The following is an 18,290-nucleotide window of genomic DNA, read 5'->3' on the forward strand; positions in this document are numbered from 1 at the left end:
GTGACCCTTCCCCCTGCCTCATGCTATTTCTGCCAGAACCCTTTGGTGCCCTGCCGAGCTCTCTCTTCTCGTTTGTCTCCACCCAGTAAGATGGAGTTCCTTAAGAGCAAGATCCTTCAGTTATTTCTTATTTTTTATCCCCAGCACCTAGCTGGGTTCCCTCACCCTAGCCAGTCTTTAATAAATGCTTCTTGGAATGAAGGAATGAGAGCCTTCCGAGAAGGTGGCCATTCCCATATCTCATCATGTGCCATGGCCCATTTCATTTCTCACCTCACCTCCCCATCCCTATCCTTTGTGGAGTCCCCTTCCTGGAGGGCCTCCCCATCCTCCCAGTCCCACTGCCCCCAGACTGCTTTCAGCAATGGGTTGCTTGAAGCCCTGCCTTGAGTTATCTTGGGTGATCTAGACCAGGCAGAGGAAATCCCCATTGCCTTTGCTTGGGCCGCAGAGCTTGGGTTTTCCTTTAGTCCACTCTGATACACGGTAGTTAGACTTTATAGGACTTAAGGATGAGTAGGTTTTTGTGGCTTAGTTTGCTCACCTAATCATCAAGGTACTGTGTTTCTTAGTTCTTAAAAAAAAATAGTTTAAGGCCAACTTAAAAAAAAATAGTTTTTAAAAAAAATATATATATATAGGATTACCTATATGTTTAACTTTTGTGCCCTTAGAATTTTATGTCAGAATAAAATCTGAAATATAGTTTATTGTGAATATAATTCCCAAATGTTATGTCAGGCGTTGGCAAGCCATATTATTTAAAACTGCCAGAAGTATGTTGCCTTGTAAGTGGAAGTATTTGGGAAAGTATGAATTTCCTAGTGTCCCTCTAGGCTGCTGTCTGTTGAATGGAATTCCTTCTATAAGACGTGAGGTGAGGCAGTTTGCCTTAAGCTAGCAGAGGGGATAGCTATTCATTTTAGGAATGAATAGAGGCCAGAGAGAAGCGTAATAAGCCAAAACTTAAAATTTGGAAGGAAAATAGCACTACATTGTTTAGGAGGACACTGAATCTGTGGCGTAAGTCTGAAGGTAAGCCTTGGTAAAAAGAAGGGGAAGTCTTTGAGGAAGAAGAATTGAGGTTTTAGAAAATGCAAAGGCTGACATTTGCAGAGCTGGTTGGCTAATTGTTTTGAAGAGGGTGCTACTGGGAAGCACTCAGGAGGCTGTGTGCTTCTAATTGGCCTCAAGTTTGACAGTTGAATTTTCATGGATCATTATCATATTATTATTGATGGGATTATGAGAAAAGTTTGCAGTTAGTGTTGAAAGAAAATTAAAATATTTCCAAATCAAGGCCACACCCAGAAAAGATCTCACCTTTACTCCTGCAGTCAGGCTGATAGATTATATAGAAAGTTGTAGTTTGTTTTGTACCACATACTCAGGGTGATACCCAAGGTTTCACCTAATCAGAGGAGGCCTCAGCATTCCGTAAAGGGAGCATGTTCTGTTTGATTATCAGCCCTGCCCTGACTTCATGACATAGTTTTCTCGTTACAAAATTCATGTTTATTGTAGGAAGATTAAGTAATTCAGAAAAGAACAAAGAGAATAAAAGTCGTCATCACCCAATCTCCTGGCTGAGAACTCATTTACCAGCATGTCTCACTTTAGGTTTTCTGTCTTTCCCATGTTTCATTTCTGTTTTTGTTTTTTTTTTTCTGTCTTAACTGCAAAGTCTAGTGGGGAATTTGGCCCCTGCTGCTCTGCATTGCCATTCTCAGAGCCTTGCGTTCTCAGGAGTTCCCTTCCAGGGCGTGTAGTCCAAGGACTGTGATGGACCTGCCCTAGGCCTTTCAGTAGAAGGAGGGGCAGTAGCTAAGTTCTGTGTGTTGGTTGAGGCCATAAGCCAGGGCTACTTCCTGCTGGCAGTCCAGGGCTTCGCCCACAACACTTTGTAAATTTTAAAAAGGCCAAAAAGAAAAAAAGTTGCTAATAACAAGGACATAGATATATTTTTTAATGACTGACATTGTTTGCAGGTAAATATGTCACATAGGAGAGTTACATTTTTATGAGCTTTATGTATGTCTTATTTTGAAGACAGTTTATACAATAGTGATGCATGCTTTTTATTTTAAGGGACTTGTAAAGAAGGTAAGGTTGTCTAGTAGTGCATGGGACTGCTTGGTAGGAGGCCTGGGTTTGTTTCTTAGCTCAGCTCTTTAACCAGATCCTTGACTTTGGGCAAGCACCCCTCTAGTTTTCCATTTCCTAGCCTGGAGGAGAAGAAATTTAGACCCTGTGGTCTGTTAAGGTTACTTCTAACATAAAACTCCCATGTTATGGGTTGAAGCCTGATTTTATCACTTTATGTTATTTAGAGGATTTGTAGCTGTGTCATAGATTTTCTGCAGTGTCGTCATTGCTGTGATTTATTTGGTGCCTTTGGCCAGGATGTAACTCTTCAATTACAGTGTAGTTCCCATGGGAAGGTATGATATTGGCTTTATGTTGTGGGTTCTAGGAATGTTCTGTGGAAGTAAAGCAGGGGCTATCTCTGTAAGTAGTTTCATTGGATGGTTCGTGTTTTAGGACCACACTGCTGTTTGGCTAGTGAAGCATACGTGATGATGCTGAGTGTGGTAATAGCACGCTGTCCAGGTATTTGACAGGTGTCTGTCTCTGGTTTATGGGCTGATGCGACTTGATACCTAATGATTATTGTCCTTCTTTCCAATGTGTTTTGAGTGGTGCAGACAAATCAGACAGGCATGTATTGGAAAGGTTTAGGATTTTTTTTAAAGGATTTTTCCCAGTTTTTAAAAACTTGAAATAGTGATCATGACAGTACCTCTAGAGCCAGTGCCTGTTCTTTCATCACAGGTTTAACAGCCTCGTAAGTAAATCCTTTTCCTTTCAGTTTCTTTTTTTGAGATGGAGTCTCGCTCTGTCGCCCAGGCTGGAGTGCAGTGGTGGGATCTTGGGTCACTGCAACCTCTGCCTCCAAGGTTCAGTTGATTCTCGTGCCTCAGCCTCCCAAGTAGCTGGGGTTACAGGTGCGTGCCACCACACCCGGCTAATTTTTGTATTTTTAGTAGAGACAGGGTTTCACCACATTGACCAGGCTGGTCTTGAGCTCCTGATCTCGAGCTCCTGATCTGCCTGCCTGGGCTTCCCAAAGTGCTGGGATTACAGGTGTGAGCCACCGCGCCTGGCTCTTTTCCTTTCAGTTTCTTAATTTCTTTTTATTACTCTTGCTGCCCAAGTCTAACTGATTTTTCTCATTTGTTTGTGGGTTTCCCTCTTAAATCTTCTCTGGATCAGTGTTTCTCAAACATTAAGGGACACAGGAATCATTGAGGGGTCTTGTTAGCTTGGAGATGCTGATTAAGTAGGCCTGTGGTAGGCCTGCAACTCCACATTCCTTTTTTTTTTAAATTTTTATTTTTGGAGACAGAGTCTTGCTCTGTCACCAGGCTGGAGTGAATTGGCGCGATCTCGGCTCGCTGCAACCTCTGCCTCCCAGGTTCAAGTGATTTTCCTGCCTCAGCCTCCCAAGTAGCTGGAACTACAGGCGCACACTACCGCACCCAGCTGATTTTTTGGTGTTTTTAGTAGAGATGGGGTTTCACCATGTTGGCCAGGATGGTCTCGATCTCTTGATTTCATGATCCACCTATCTCAGTCTCCCAAAGTGTTGGGATTACAGGCGTGAGCCACTGTGCCTGGCCTGCTACTCCATGTTTCTAACAGACTCCCAGGCAGTCCAATGCTGCTGGTCTGTGGATAGTTTGAGTAGCAAGGGCATAAAGTTTGTGTAGGCCACACTTGGTCCACCTGTCCTCTCATCCACAGGCCTCTCTTCTCCTGTCCACTACCTGTATTGTTCATCTGAGAATCATTTATCCCTAACTTCAGGTTTCCAACACATGTTTTTTGAGTACTCTTTCCTGCAGGTACTGTATTGGATAGAGGATGCAGGGATGATGGACACACTCCCTGCCCTCAAGAAGCTTGCCTTCCTATGTGAGGCCAGTAGCGCTTGTAAGTAGCTCCTGTCATGTTGTGAAATGTGCTGTAACAGAGGTAGGTGTAAAATGCTACAGAAACACAGAGGAGGGAGAAATTTTTCTGGTAATTAAGGGTTCACATCATGTCTATTCTGTTGAGTGGGCATGTAGGTTTTGGGGTCTTGAGAGAGGGCCTGCATTTATTGTTTATATCTATCTTTGTGTCCCTTTGTCTGGGACAATACCTGAGACATAGCAATTGAATGTTGAATGCATGAGGTTATTTAACCCTCCTAGAAAGACTGAAGATCCCCTTTTAGGAATCAGATGACCATCTTTTTTTCAGACCATCTTTGTGTCAGAGTTGCACCTCTGACACAAAGCTCATGTTGGCTACAGTCCATTGACGTTTTAGGATTTGGGGTTATTCTAGCAGGTACTTGTGACTGACAATAGTAAATGAATCTTGCAAGGGGGAGGTGAAGTAATTTTCATCGTAATTATTATTTGGTGACTTGTTGCCAAATCTTCAGTTTGGTTTTTTTTTTCTTTTTTTTTTTTTTTGAGGCGGGGATAAGGTCTCATCCTGTTGCCCAGGCTGTAGTGCAGTGGTGCGATCTCAGCTCACTGCAAACTCTGCCTCCTGGGTTCAAGCAATTCTCCCACCTCATCCTCCCGAGTAGCTGAGATTTCAGGTGTGCGCCACCATGCCTGGCTAAGTTTTTGTGTTTTTTTTGGTAGAGACAGGGTTCCAGCATGTTGCTCAGGCTGGTCTTTTGAACTCCTGAGCTCAAGTGATCTGCCTGCCTCAGCCTCCCAGAGTGCTGGGATTACAGGCATGAGCCACTGGCCCAAATCCTGAGTTTCTTTTCATCTTTTTTATAGTGCATTGATCCTAATCAGGCAAGTGTATGTGACCCCACCCCTGCCCTGATTTAATGTTTACTTCCTTTTGTTCATAGTTTTATAACTTGTCGCCAGTGAAAGGATCGGAATTTGGGGGTCTTTCGTGTTTGAGGAAACGGAGCCCAGGAAGGGAACCCAACACATTTACCTGGCAGCATCTGGCTAAGCTTGGGCTGTCATCTTGGGCCCCTGACCCTGAGGTGAAGGTTGTTTCTGAAACATTTGGGTCTCACCTCGTCCTTATACTTCATCCTGCCTCGGGACCACCTTGCATTTGTCTCTCATCAGTTTCCTTGTCTTTGGTACTGTGTGCGTACAATTTGGGGAAGCTTCTGTAATTTTAGTCCTGTTTGTGTGTTGTGCAGCCATACCATTAACTGAGCAGGTTCTTTTCCTCGCCGTCCGGTCTGAATGTCCTCGCCCTGCGGAAAAGCGTTGCCAGACACACCTTGTTGAGTTCTCCCGTCTCTGAAATAAAGAGGAAAATCGATGTTATACATTTTTGAAGCCTCAGTTTGCTTCCAGGTTTTGGCATAATATAAAACAGGCTACAGCTTGCCTCCTGAGGTGAATTATTTAGTCGTAAAAATGGAAACTTATTGATAGGGAAAACCCAGCCTACGAAATCAGAACAGAGAACAAGATTGCATTTGAGCTCCCGGCAGTTGGCATTGGTAGATTTGCGTTGGTGGTAAAACATAAGTTTTGTATTTGATGTATCCTTTTCCAGTGAAGAGGGAAAACTGTGACATGTTTTACAATATTGAAGAAAGCATACCAGTTTTAATATAGAGTGTGAAGTCTGGTGGTACCAACCAACGCCCAGAAATTTAGGGGCTTTGAAAACAACAAAACACAATAAGGTAAGAAAAAGTGTAAGTCTAAAAGCAGGTAAAGGAGGAAAATACTTTTCAATTTAAGGAGGAAATTGCTTTCTCACTTGGATTCTTTTTAATGTTCTTCCTACTTTCCCTAAAATAAGAGAACCTGGTCTCTCATAGGTTCCCTGCCTAGACTGTCTCGTAATGTGTTCATATTAAAGTTGCTGTTCCACAAGCAAAGCAGGTAAAGCATATGCCTCTGTTTCAGAGCTTCCAAGCCTAATAGAAACCGTCTTGGGGAGAGAGGGATTTGGTTGGGGGTGGGGAAGCCAACCCCTCCCTCGGAGAGTGTGGGCCACAGATAGGGTAGACTTTGAAACTCAAGAGAAACATCCGCAGTGGTTTCTTATCTGACCATGTACAGTGGATGGTGGGTCACTCCAGTCTTTGAATTTTGGCACCCTTTCTGTAAGGTAACTCTCTGTAGGTCTGGCCTCGGAGGGTTGTGGCCTCCAGATTGAAGAGGTGGGATCCAGTGAGCCGAGGAAGAACCTTCCATTGCTTTTATCCCCCCTGTCCAGAGGGTTCCGGAGACCACCCATCAGTTGCCTGTTGCGTGATCCCTGGTGATTTCTGGGAGGTTTTGTGATTAATTTTATCTCGGTGCTTATGAGAAATGACACTTAACCTAGTGTCTTTGAACCTTGACTTTCATCTGTAGAAAATGGAAATGTTCTGTTCCATAGAGAGTCAGCTGTACTTGCACTGGTAAAAGAAATGATTGATTACTTTGAATATTCTATTTAAGGAAACAGTACACAGCATACTTCTAAAATGTAGATGGGATAGAATCCTTTGTACAAAAGAAATGAAAGTAAAATTTCCACTAAAATTGGCAAGCTTTTGTGGGTGTACCTCTTTCATCTTCAGCATAACTTGAAGAGGAACTTTAGTCAGTGTGTATGTTTCCACTTACTGAAAGTGAGTATGTAAAGTAACTAAACCTATAGTGGACTCTTTATTTAGAAATAGATACTGCTACTTTGGAAGGCAGTGGATTGAAAGAGTTGAAAAACTAAAGAGAAGAGAAAACTGAATCCTTGGGGGGGAAAATCTTAATGCAAGCACAAATATAACACCAAATTATGTCCAGGAGGAAAAGTAGTTGAGCACAAGGGAAAATAAATTTTAAAATTTAAGGGTACGTGTACGTTTTATGTCACACTGTGGTGTACTCTCTGGCCTGAATCCTTGTGATAGGAATGATTTCATTTGCTTCAAACGTCCCCCTTTTTTCCCCTACCCCCTTCAAATAACCTGTGGGAGATTTTCTGTATTTGGCTTATGCCCATGTTTTGAAGTCACACAGTGTATATTAAGTAAGATCTGATTGCAAAAATGGTCTCTGTTAAAACAGGCTGTTACACAAGATGTTACCATATGTTCATTTCACGAGACCTCACACATGCTTTAAGAACCATCATTATTTTAAATCTAAGTAGTTCATATTTGTATCAAATATTCCATTTGCAGCCTCTAAGATTCTTGCCATCTCTGTTGTCCTTCTTTCTTAGGTCTCTGCTGCTTCGTGGAGAATACAAACTACTTGTAGTCAGAGTCTGTGTTTTATACTTGTATCCATTCACTACACCTAATGCTGTGCTGGATATAAGGTCCAGAAAATACTGTGTAAAAATTGCTGGTTGAATTTTGGCAGATCTTGATAATGTAGTTATTAGGATATTCCAGGGGGAGGTGGCATTAGTATACTTACACTGATAGTTTAAGTGTCATTAATTTGGTGGATGGTGGCATTTTGGGGGAAAGGGCCAGTTTATTGGATGATAAATCAGGACCCTGGTCTAGACAGGCTGCATTATGAGCTGAATCAAAGAATAAATTCAAAAGCTATTATTAGGTATGGTACAGTACTGGGACATGAATGAGCAGTTTCCCCACAGGAAGGGGAAATAGAAGAACGCCCAAAGGAAGTACTGTAGGTGAGAGAGACTTGAGGGGTGTTAGAGACTGCTTGGAAAGAGAATGCTGCCTAGGTGTAGATTAAAGTTGAGGGGTCTTCTGTTCAGGGTAGGCTGGCATGCTGGACTTGGTTCTGGCAAGTGCCTTTAAAAGGTATTCATTGGGTATTTTCAGAAGCACATTTTACTCATGCAAGTTCGACCTCTGGAGCATAGCAAAAAGTGAGTGATTCGTCCCACTGTTTGAGTGCATATCTGACACTGGACCAGCGACGGTGACAGAGGTAGCTCTTAGGTCTTGGGATCGCAGCTGACAGGATGTGGCTGACTCAGTAGTTCCAAGACAGCTTCCTGAGGCCCCCCCACTTTCCTGATGTGGCAGAGGCACCAGCACCCCTCGTGGGCCAGTTCCATGAGGTTCTGGGAGTCTTTCCTGGAGGCCCAGCATAGAGCCTGCTCCCTTGAACTCTTCAGTGATTTTGTAAGCGCTTAATTCCTAATTCTCTATATTAAATCCCTTTCTGCTTAAAATAGCTAGCTCATTTCCTGCAGCCTGACTCTGGCTGAGGCTGAAGAATTTTATAATGGGAATGAGCTGCATTAGAAACAGAAGTGTCACTGCAAGTATCCTGGAATGAGCAGCAGATAGATGGATAAATGGATCAGTGGTTCCCAAATGCATGTGCTCAGGTTCCTTCTGCTCCCCTAATGGATGCATGTACACTGGGATTGCCTGAGAGAGCTATTCCCCAAACATAGATTCTTAGGTTCTATCCCTAGAAATTCTGATTCAGGGGAAGTGCTGGAACCCTTGAAGTGCTGGAAACTCTGAGAGATGGCCACATTGGCTATTAGTGGACTAAATTATTTCTTGACTCTAGGAGCCAGTGCCCATGAGAATTCTTTTTAAAAGGGAGGAAGTGTTTAGGAGCTACACATTTTTAAAGATTCCACTACAGAGGATATACCTTTTCTTGGATATAAAGGGATTAATCCTGTAAATACTGTCAGAATGTGAACTCTACAGGATTTCCCTCTTTTGTTATTACTAGAGGAAAGGAATATATTTCAGAAATGTTACTGAATCCAGAATAAAAATCGAGTTGCTAGTAATGACAGTTAAAAATTCATGTCAGTACTTTATTATACAGCGTTTTATTATATAAACATGGCATCTTACAGGATAATATGCTGTTTTATTATATAAAGTGCCATTAGTATATTCTTTTATCTCTGTTTACAGTTAAAGGAAAAAGACAATAGAAGTTATTTAAAATACGGAAATGCCTCCTAAGAAGAGAGGTCAAGGGATTATTTGGAGAACTGGCGAATTTAGGATAATTTCGCAGTGTTAAGAGTTCACCGAGCTCCGGAAGCCAGGTGGTTTAAGGATCACATGTCTAGTGTAAGCACTTGTTCTTCTCTTATTCAATTTCCCCACCTGTCTCCACCCTCCTCACCAAACCACAGTCCTGATTTCTGCCCTTCTCTTCGTCTTCTGGCCCTTTTAAGGTGCATGCTAACAGATGAAGAAGGAAATCACCATTGTTCTCCAGTCTAATAGAGGCTGCTTGATTGAAATTGATTAGCTCTAGATGATTGGAGTCCTTGTAGCAGCAGGGGTTATATGTCAAATGGATCTCCACTGAAGGCCAAAGCTGTTCTTCCTCTGCAGCTGCCAGGCTGCTTGAAATTAGGCAGAATGATTTTGCACTTGGATAATAGTCAGGAATTAACTGCAGCTTACAAAGCGCTGCATAATTATGGGAAATGTGGATGGTGCTAATCAAATGCATCTGCATATGGCATTTTCATTATGTACAGGAGGCGTTTGTGTGCACAGAAAGGGAATGAGCTTGTGTGGAGCTTGTATGGGTACACGTGTGAGAAGATGCATCTGCAGAAATGGCCTCCTCTTTACTACATAGAATCCTGACAGAATGATTGAATTAGGAGTCTGGCATGTGTGCTTGCTTGCTATTAGTGCTTTAAAAAAAGAAAAAAAGAAAAACAAAAACAAAACAGCCTTATTGAGATACAATTCACATGGCACACAATTTGCCCACTTAAAGAGTGCAGCTCAGTATTTTTTAGTGTATTTGTGGGGTTTTGCAACCAGCAGCACACTCTAATTTTAGAACACTTTTACTCCTCCTAAAATAACCTGTTGGTTCTTTTATAAAGAAAATGTAGTTTGTACTTTTTGAGGGACACTTTTTCTTTTTTTTTTTAAAGTGGGAGTTTCAGATCATCTTCAGCCTTTTGCAAAATCATACTGTTTCTCGGAAAGCATTTGTTTTTATAAATAGTCATAAAATGTTTCTTAACGTTCCAAAGGTTACCTGCTTTCCTGACTTTTGGACACAACCTCATGAATTATGTTTTAGTTGCTGGGTTCATGTACCTACTATAGTTGGGATCTTTTCAGCTTCAAGTGACAAATTTCACTCAGCTAGCTGACGCATTAAAGGAACTCATTGGCCCTGGTAACCTGGAAGAAGCCAGGGGTATTAGCTTCAGGCACAGGTGGATTTAGGGATTCTCTCTCTTTCTTAATTCTTTTTTTTTTTTTTTTTGAGATGGAGTTTCGCTCTTGTTGCCCAGGCTGGAGTGCAGTGGTGCCATCTCGGCTCACTGCAACCTCTGCCTCCTGGGTTCAAGCGATTCTCCTGCCTCAGCTTCCTAAGTAGCTGGAATTACAGGCGTGCACCACCATGGCCGGCTAATTTTGTATTTTTAGTAGAGACGGGATTTCTCCATGTTGGTCATGCTAGTCTCGAACTCCCGACCTCAGGTGATCTGCCCACCTCAGCCTCCCAAAGTGCTGGGATTACAGGCGTGAGCCACCGCACCTGGCCTCTTTCTCAGCTCTTCTATTTCCACATTGGCCATGTTCACCCCATTGTAGCTGGGCGACTCCATGTGGGAGTGGGGCGCACATCTGCAGCAGCACTGGCGGAGGGGAGGCTGCGAATCAGGCGCTGAGCCTCACCTCAGCTTGCCTATATTTTTGTGTCACTGGCTTATAAATTACTCTAGGTTTTGATTTATTTCCTCGTTCTGGGATTACAGATCTATTCATTTAAGCAGTGGAACTAAAAGAACCATCTCAGGCATGCTGCAATAACCAGTGTTGCTAATTCAGACGGTTAGTCAAAGCATATGAACCAGACCCAGGCTGTGGGTGCTAGTTTCTAAAGGGTTCTCCCCAAGCCAAGGGCTACCAACTTGGACCTCCTCTTAACACTCCTCCTTGAACATGATCCACCTGCTCATGCAATTTCTAGCTTAATCTCTTTCTACACTTTCATTGCCTGGTTCAGGACCTTATTTTCCGTAGTAGGATCCTATGTTTTTTGCATTTTCAAGTTCTTAGTTGTCTTGTCTTCTTAACGTGTACAGCATTTGTAATTTAGTAAATCACTAAATGTTGTATTGTGTGATTGGCATGAATAGACCCGACATATTTTTTAAGCTGAATAAGAAATACCTGACTTTGGTTTTTAAAAATATTCTATACATACTTTTATTGTTTTGGTAACTTAGATTTGGTGAAGGTTTTGGTTGAAGTTTGGGAAACGTTTTTTATGATTCTGCAGTTTCTGACATGTTAGGAAGAGGCCAGCGTTATACGGAGTAATTAAAAAGAAATATTCTGAGGCCTGAATTGTGATTTTATAAATCAATGGCACCGGTTTGGGAAGGTTTTCTTTCACTCAACAGATGTTACTGGGTGAGTGTTCTGTAAATACAAAACAGCAAACCAAACAGACTAAAATCTAGTGGACCTTGCAGTCTAATAGGATGTGAGAAAGAGAAAACTGCGAAACTAAATTTTATGGATGTTATAAGGTGATATGTGGTATGGAAAAAGTTGAAACAACGGTCAAGGGAAAAGAGGATGAGGATTGTGGTGGGGGCTGCAGCTATAAACAGGAGGTTGAAGCTTATTAAGAGGGTGAGATTTTACAAGGATTTGAAGGAGGTGGAGGAATTTTTTTTTTCTTTCTTTTTTTTTTTTGAGATGGAGTCTTGCTCTGTCGCCCAAGCTGGAGTGCATTGGCGCAGTCTCGGCTCACTGCAACCTCTGCCTCCTGGGTTCAAGTGATTCTCCTGCCTCAGCCTCCCTAGTAGCTGGGACTACAGGCATGTGCTACCATGCCTGGCTAATTTTTTGTATTTTTAGTAGAGACGGGGTTTCACCGTGTTAGCCAGGATGGTCTCTATCTCTTGACCTCGTGATCCACCCGCCTCAGCCTCCCAATATGCTAGGATTACAGGCGTGAGCCACCGGGCCTGGCCAGGAGTTGGAGGATTTGATGGAGGTGGGGTAGTTTGCCATGAGGCTGTCTGGGTGAAGAATATTCCAGATAGAGAGAACAGTCACTGCAAAGAACTTTAAGGTAGGAGGACCATACACTTGGGGATTCCCAGTGTAGCCAGAAGACCCTTGTGGTGAGATCACCATGTGTACAGACCTGGAGAGGGGTGTGGAGCTGGTGAGGTCATGGGGAGAGCACAGCGTGAGGCCTTGGAAATGCGGATTTGTGGGGATTTTGAGCAAAGCAGTGATGCCATTTGCATTAGGTTTAAAGAGGCCATGCGGCAGTGCTGAGCCTGGGCAGCAGGGAGACCAGTGAGGCCCTTACAACCAGGAAGCAAGAGATGGAGAGACATGATGGGTGCTTGGATCAGGTGTGGCAGTGGGCCTGGTGAAAGCAGAGCTCATGGGATTTCCGATGGATAGGATGTGGGGTGTGAGAAAGAGAACAGTTAGGGATGACTCCAAGGTTATTGGCTTGAACAACTGAGCAGAGATGGCTGTGTCACTTGGGTTTAGGGGTAAGATCAGGCGCTCAGTTTCACACCTGTTGAGTTTGGGATATCTTTTTGACCTCCCAGAGCATATGTGGATGGGCAGTTGAGAAGGGTGCTGGTCTAGAGATGTAAATTTGGGGTGGTGTTCACAGCCTTCACATTGGATCAGGCAAGCATTGAGTCATTTTAGATGGCTTAGAAAAGGGGACCCGGGTAGGGTCTGGAGCCTGGGGTGTCTCTGCATTCAGAAGCGTCGTAGTAGAGGAGACTGAGAGGTGACCAGCGAGTTAGGTGAAGTGAAGCAACATAACAAAACAAGTGTTTTGGAGTTGTAATTTTTGTTAGCTTTTAAATAATTAATTAATGTAGAAATATGCTGTTTGAATTAAAAAAAAAGAAATAATTATAAGCTATATTTAGGAAGAAGTGTACCTTCCTATTGCTCTTGAGTTTTCAAAAAGCACATCGTCTGAACATCTTTAATATTCTCACAGGTTCTGAACCATTTTGGAAAGTCAGGCAAAGGGAAAGTGCCTGATATTCTCCTCATCCTAACATTGCTGTTAATATTTTGGTATTTGCCTTCTCATTTTCCTCTGTATATTTTTTTTAGTTGTAATCTTGTTGCACACAATAGCTTTGTTTCCTTTTGTTTACTTGTCACGGGCAACAGCAGCACTTTTTTCATGTTGCTGTTTACAGTCTTCAAAACACAATTTTTGTTGGAGCACTCTGCTTCTTTTGGAATTGGTGTTTATTGATAGAAGGACTGAATAGATAAAACCATGTTGCTACCAGCTGATCTTTGCTTTTCCCTGCCTTCCTGCACATCTGCATAGGATTCATACTGTGCTTTGTCTAGGGATGGAGAATGCTGGAAAGAGAGTGGAAGTTGTTAGGATCTGGGCTGAAAATCCAGGAGCAAGGCTGGGGCAGCCCTGGCCACTGGGAAGGTTAACAAGCTGCTGCTGGGGCAGAGGGAGTGAGGGCCTGTGGAGAGGGGCTCCTGGGCTTGAGGGACCATGCAAGACCATTCTTTCTTTTGCAGACATCTTCAGCAGTAACACTTCAGTGCCTCAAGGATTTGAAAGAAAAATTACAATTTAAAAGGAAAACTCTTTGTGTATGATTTGCATATGAGTGGCGTCTGTATAATTAAGAACAATTAAATTCCCTGAGCTGAATTGAAAGGGAGGCTCCTGCTTCTGCTGCTGCAGTGCCTGCATTGCAGCCTGTAGCTGTCAGGGCGCTGGAGTTCTGTTGGAGGCATTCTGCCATCTCCCCACAACCTCTAATAAAAGAAATCCTGGAACACTTTGCTGGGTGCTTGACAAAACTCTTTACAAACACATTTCATTTAATCCTCACAATGGATTTAGGGGGTCTGTGTTAGTCAGGGTTCTCTAGAGGGACAGAACTAACGGGATCGATCGATCAATCGATCTCTCTCTCTCTCTCTCTCTCTCTCTGTCTGTCTATCTACCTACCTACCTACCTACCTGTCTATCTCCCTCCCTCCCTATCTCTCTCCCTGTCTCCCTCCCTCCCTCTCTCCTATGTATATATATAAAGGGGATTTTATTACAAAGTATTTAACTCACCTGATCACAAGGTCCAATAGGTTGTCTGCAAGCTGAGGAGCAAGGAAGCCAGTCTGAGTCCCAAAGCTAAAGAACTTGGAGTCTAATGTTCCAGGACAGGAAGCATTCAGCATGGGAGAAAGCATGGGAGAAAGATGTTGGCTGGGAGGCTAAGCCAGTCTAGCCCTTTCATGCTTTTCTGCCTGCTTTATATCTTGGCTGCGCTGGCAGCTGATTAGGTGGTGCCCACCCAGATTAAGGGTGGGTCTGCCTTTCCTAGCCCACTGACTCAAATATTAATCTCCTTTGGGAGCACCCTCACAGACACACCAGGTTCAATACTTTGCATCCTTCAATCAAGTTGACACTCAGTATTAACCATCACAGGGTCTTACGGTAATTTTATAGTAATGGACACTGAACTTCTGATCACAAGAGCATTAGATGATCTCTTGTGCTCATCTTTATGGTTAACTCCACCTTGGTAGGTTGTTCCTGCCTGGGACCCAGTGAACCTGTTACAGGAAAGGGGTCCTGATCTAGACCCAAGAGAGGGTTCTTGGATCTCACACAAGAAAGAAATCAGGGTGAGTCCACAGTGCAAACAAAAGCAAGTTTATTAAGAAAGTAAAGGAATGAAAGAATGGCTACTCCATAGTCAGAGCAGCCCTGAGGGCTGCTGGTTGCCCATTTTCATGGTTATTTCTTGATATGCTAAATAAGGGGTGGATTATTCATGCCTCCCCTTTTTAGACCATATAGGGTAACATATTGATGTTGCCATGGCATTTGTAAACTGTCATGGTGCTGGTGGAGTGTAGCAGTGAGGACAACCAGAGGTCGCTCTTATGGCCATCTTGGTTTTGGTGGATTTGGGCTGGCTTCTTTACTGCAACCTGTTTTATCAGCAAGGCCTTTATGACCTGTATCTTGTGCCTCCCTCCTATCTCATCTTATGACTTGGAATGCCTTAACTGTCTGGGAATGCAGCCCGGTAGGTTTCAGCCTCGTTTTGCCTAGCTCCTATTTAAGATGGAGTTGCTCTGGTTCAAAAGCCTCTGACAAGCCTATGGGAATTTGGTCACATTCTTTCTTCCACTGCTATGTTATATCTGATGGACTCCTTTCTCCCTAGACTAACTGGGAAGCAAGATGCAACTCTCTCTGATTTTTTCTCTTTTGATTTTGCAAGAACTCTGCAGTTTCACACAACACTGAACAACTTTAAGTAGAGCAGGAACACAACTATTTTCCCTTGTAAGGTCCCTGCCAGCCACCCCACAGGAAGGAGGTAACGTGTATTGGTAATTGAGGATGTTTTAAGCAATCTTCAAAGAGTAGGATAATTCTTATCCCTTGCCTTCCCTGAAATGTAAATGACAGTGGGTCTTATTGACTAGGCTCCTTCCAGGACTTTGTTCCTTCCAGGTGGGACTGTCACCTGTGTGCTCCTTCTAGCACCTCTTTTTCTGGCGTGGCCCCATCAGTCTGGAATACTCTCCCACCTTTGGTTCCCTGAAGCATCTCATGGAGGTCCTTGCCCGTCCCTGCAGGTCAAGTTATGAAGCAGAGGATAGGCTCGGAGCCAGTCACGTGCAGGCATTTCCCAGTTGACATCAGTGCAGGGCCAAAGCCACCCTAGGCCCCCACCAGAGCCAGTGGCTTTTCCCAGTGAAAGACAGCAGGAACCAACCTTTCCATTGTTAGGATTTTCTTTGTTTTGCCATCAGATTTGGGTTATGTTTGAGTTACTTTTATTGCTTCAGCCACTTAGCTTTCTGGTTTATTGGGATGCTCTGGTTCTGGCCGCCCTGAAAGGCTGGCACTGCTGAAAAGCCCGCCTCCCTCAGGGCAAGCAGGGGCTGGAGTGATGAGGCCACGTAGTATTAGTTCTGCTGAGCAGCTGCCACTGGCAATTTCTGGTGTTGGAGAAGAGTGGGAAGCTGTTCCAGTTAGAATTAAAGCTTACATGTAAATCAGAGAGCGTTTTCTCTCTGCTGAGAGAGTCTACAGATATGCAGCCACTGGCTCCAGGAAGTCTTTAGGGACCCCACGTTGCCGTCCCCAGGGTACTGGGATCTCCTACCCGTGGGCCAGGGTGGAGATGTTTGTGCTCCTGGTGGTAGCAGTTTGGAAACTGCCAGTGCGATACTTCAGCTTCCACCCCATTTGCTGGAACTTAGTCCCGTGGCCGTACCCAGATGCAAGGGAGCCTTGGAAATATGCCCACTTAAAAATTCCGTTATGTGAAAGAAGCAGGGATATTAGGGGCCAAAGAGCAACCTCTGAAACAGAACCTTGGGAAAGAAACAATGAGATCTTTACCATTATTTCTCAAGGAAAAATTGCTTTTCATACAACGTATTTTTAAGTCGAATACCTCCCCCAAAAGCGGGGGGAGGCAGAAAAAAACCAACAAAACAAAAACCCAGCAACCCTCTGACTTGTGTTAAGGAGTCCTTGTTTTTCTGGGCACACTCTAGACTGGTTTCTCCAGTGTCAGTGTTTGTTGGGTTTCACGTAAGAAAAATCATTTTTAAAGCCCTTCTCTGACAGTGGGGTTATATAAGTGAGCTTGGTGATAGTAAATTATACTTTATGGGCAAGCGTGTGGTCTATGCTAGTCTGCTGAATGGACAGCATGAAACTTCAATTAAAAAGGTTTCTGCTACATTCCGTTTTAAAAACATTATGTTCAGAGGCTAGATTTTTTTTAAGAGGCTTAACTTTTTGAATAATGACATACTGTCTAGGTATTCTGAGAAATGGGACTGGGCCCTGGCGGATTGAAACGTTGATATACATGTTAGTTTTGTGCTCGACTATAACAGCTGCTGTGAGGCAGGGGCTGTCTCGCTCGTGCTGGCTCCTCTACTCATGAGGCTGGTCCTTCAAAGAACAGTTAGAAATTTTTCATTAGATTTTTCTGGCAATCTTGTTAACATTCTTTGTATTTGTCTGAAGATCATTTTGAGATATTTGCTCATATTGGGACTTTAAAAAAAAAAAACACCTGTTAGGGCCGGGCGCGGTGGCTCACGCCTGTAGTCCCAGCACTTTGGGAGGCCGAGGCAGTCAGATCACCTGAGGTTGGGAGTTCCAGACCAGCCTGACCAACATGGAGAAACCCCGTCTCTACTAAAAATACAAAATTAGCCGGGAGTGGTGGCGCATGCATGTAATCCCAGCTACTCGGGAAGGCTGAGGCAGGAGAATTGCTTGAACCCGGGATGTGGAGGTTGCAGTGAGCCGAGATTGTGCCACTGCACTTCAGCCTGGGCAACAAGAGTGAAACTTTGTCTTAAAAAACAAACAGACAAACAAACAAACAAACCCACAAACAAAAACACCTGTCAGTTCAGTGTATTTTAGTAAAATATTGTTCTGGGTCATAAAGTTATATGGGCTTGTTCTTTGGTCCTACTGAGAAACTCTAGAAATTAATTATCTTTTGTACTTCAGTTTTTATCTTATCAGCCTTTCTGTGATCTGTATGCCTTAACTTGTGTTTTTCACTTTGTTAAAACTCTTCCTCCAACATTACCTGAAGACAGCGTGTTCAGCCTTCTAGATCCTACTCAAATGCTACCTCTTCCAAAAGACATTTCCTAACCTACTCCATGCCGGGTGATCTCTTCCTCTTGTGGACACTGAAAGTACTGTGGACTGTCCTCTCCCTTGTATCATGTGTGTTATGTATTGTAGGAGACGTGATACATACATAATACTGTGAGCCTGTGAAAGGTAGGTAGGCTGTTTTTATTTGCCTTTGGATTTCTGAATCTAACTGCCTTGGGTAGATAGAAGAAGTGAATGTCGGTGAGATTTGGCATGTCTGCCTTTGCAATACGAATAAGTTCAGCTACCAAGTTGCTTAAAGTGTTATAGATGAGCTTTAAAACATGGCTAGTGCACCGTTAGGGAACTAATACCTAAATTTTTACAGACACTTTGAGAACTCAAAGTTGGTTTTCTAAAAATAACATGAACAGTAATGCATGAACTTGCATTGTCCACCCATGATCAAAGAGGAAAAAGTCCTTCATCCCTAGACTTTCTTATCTGCTTAGGGTTTGTGTGAATTTCTGCTTTGGCTTCTTTTTTTTTATGTGTAATGTCTGGTAAACTCTGTTAATGCTGGAAGTATCTAATACTGAATGTTCATGCTAACTTGTCCTAGAGCTGAAAGGTAATGCAAAATGGATTTTGTATTTTGCAGATTTTATA

General features: G+C 43.2%; 1 protein-coding gene across 2 annotated transcripts in view; it reads left to right on the plus strand.

Moving 5' to 3' along the window:
* The window catches only part of TMEM131L (transmembrane 131 like), a 171,508-nt gene that overhangs the window by 55,850 nt on the left and 97,368 nt on the right, over positions 1–18,290 (plus strand). The window lies entirely within an intron of this gene.

Source organism: Theropithecus gelada, chromosome 5 (assembly GCF_003255815.1).
Source record: "Theropithecus gelada isolate Dixy chromosome 5, Tgel_1.0, whole genome shotgun sequence".
Classification (NCBI taxonomy): domain Eukaryota; kingdom Metazoa; phylum Chordata; class Mammalia; order Primates; family Cercopithecidae; genus Theropithecus; species Theropithecus gelada.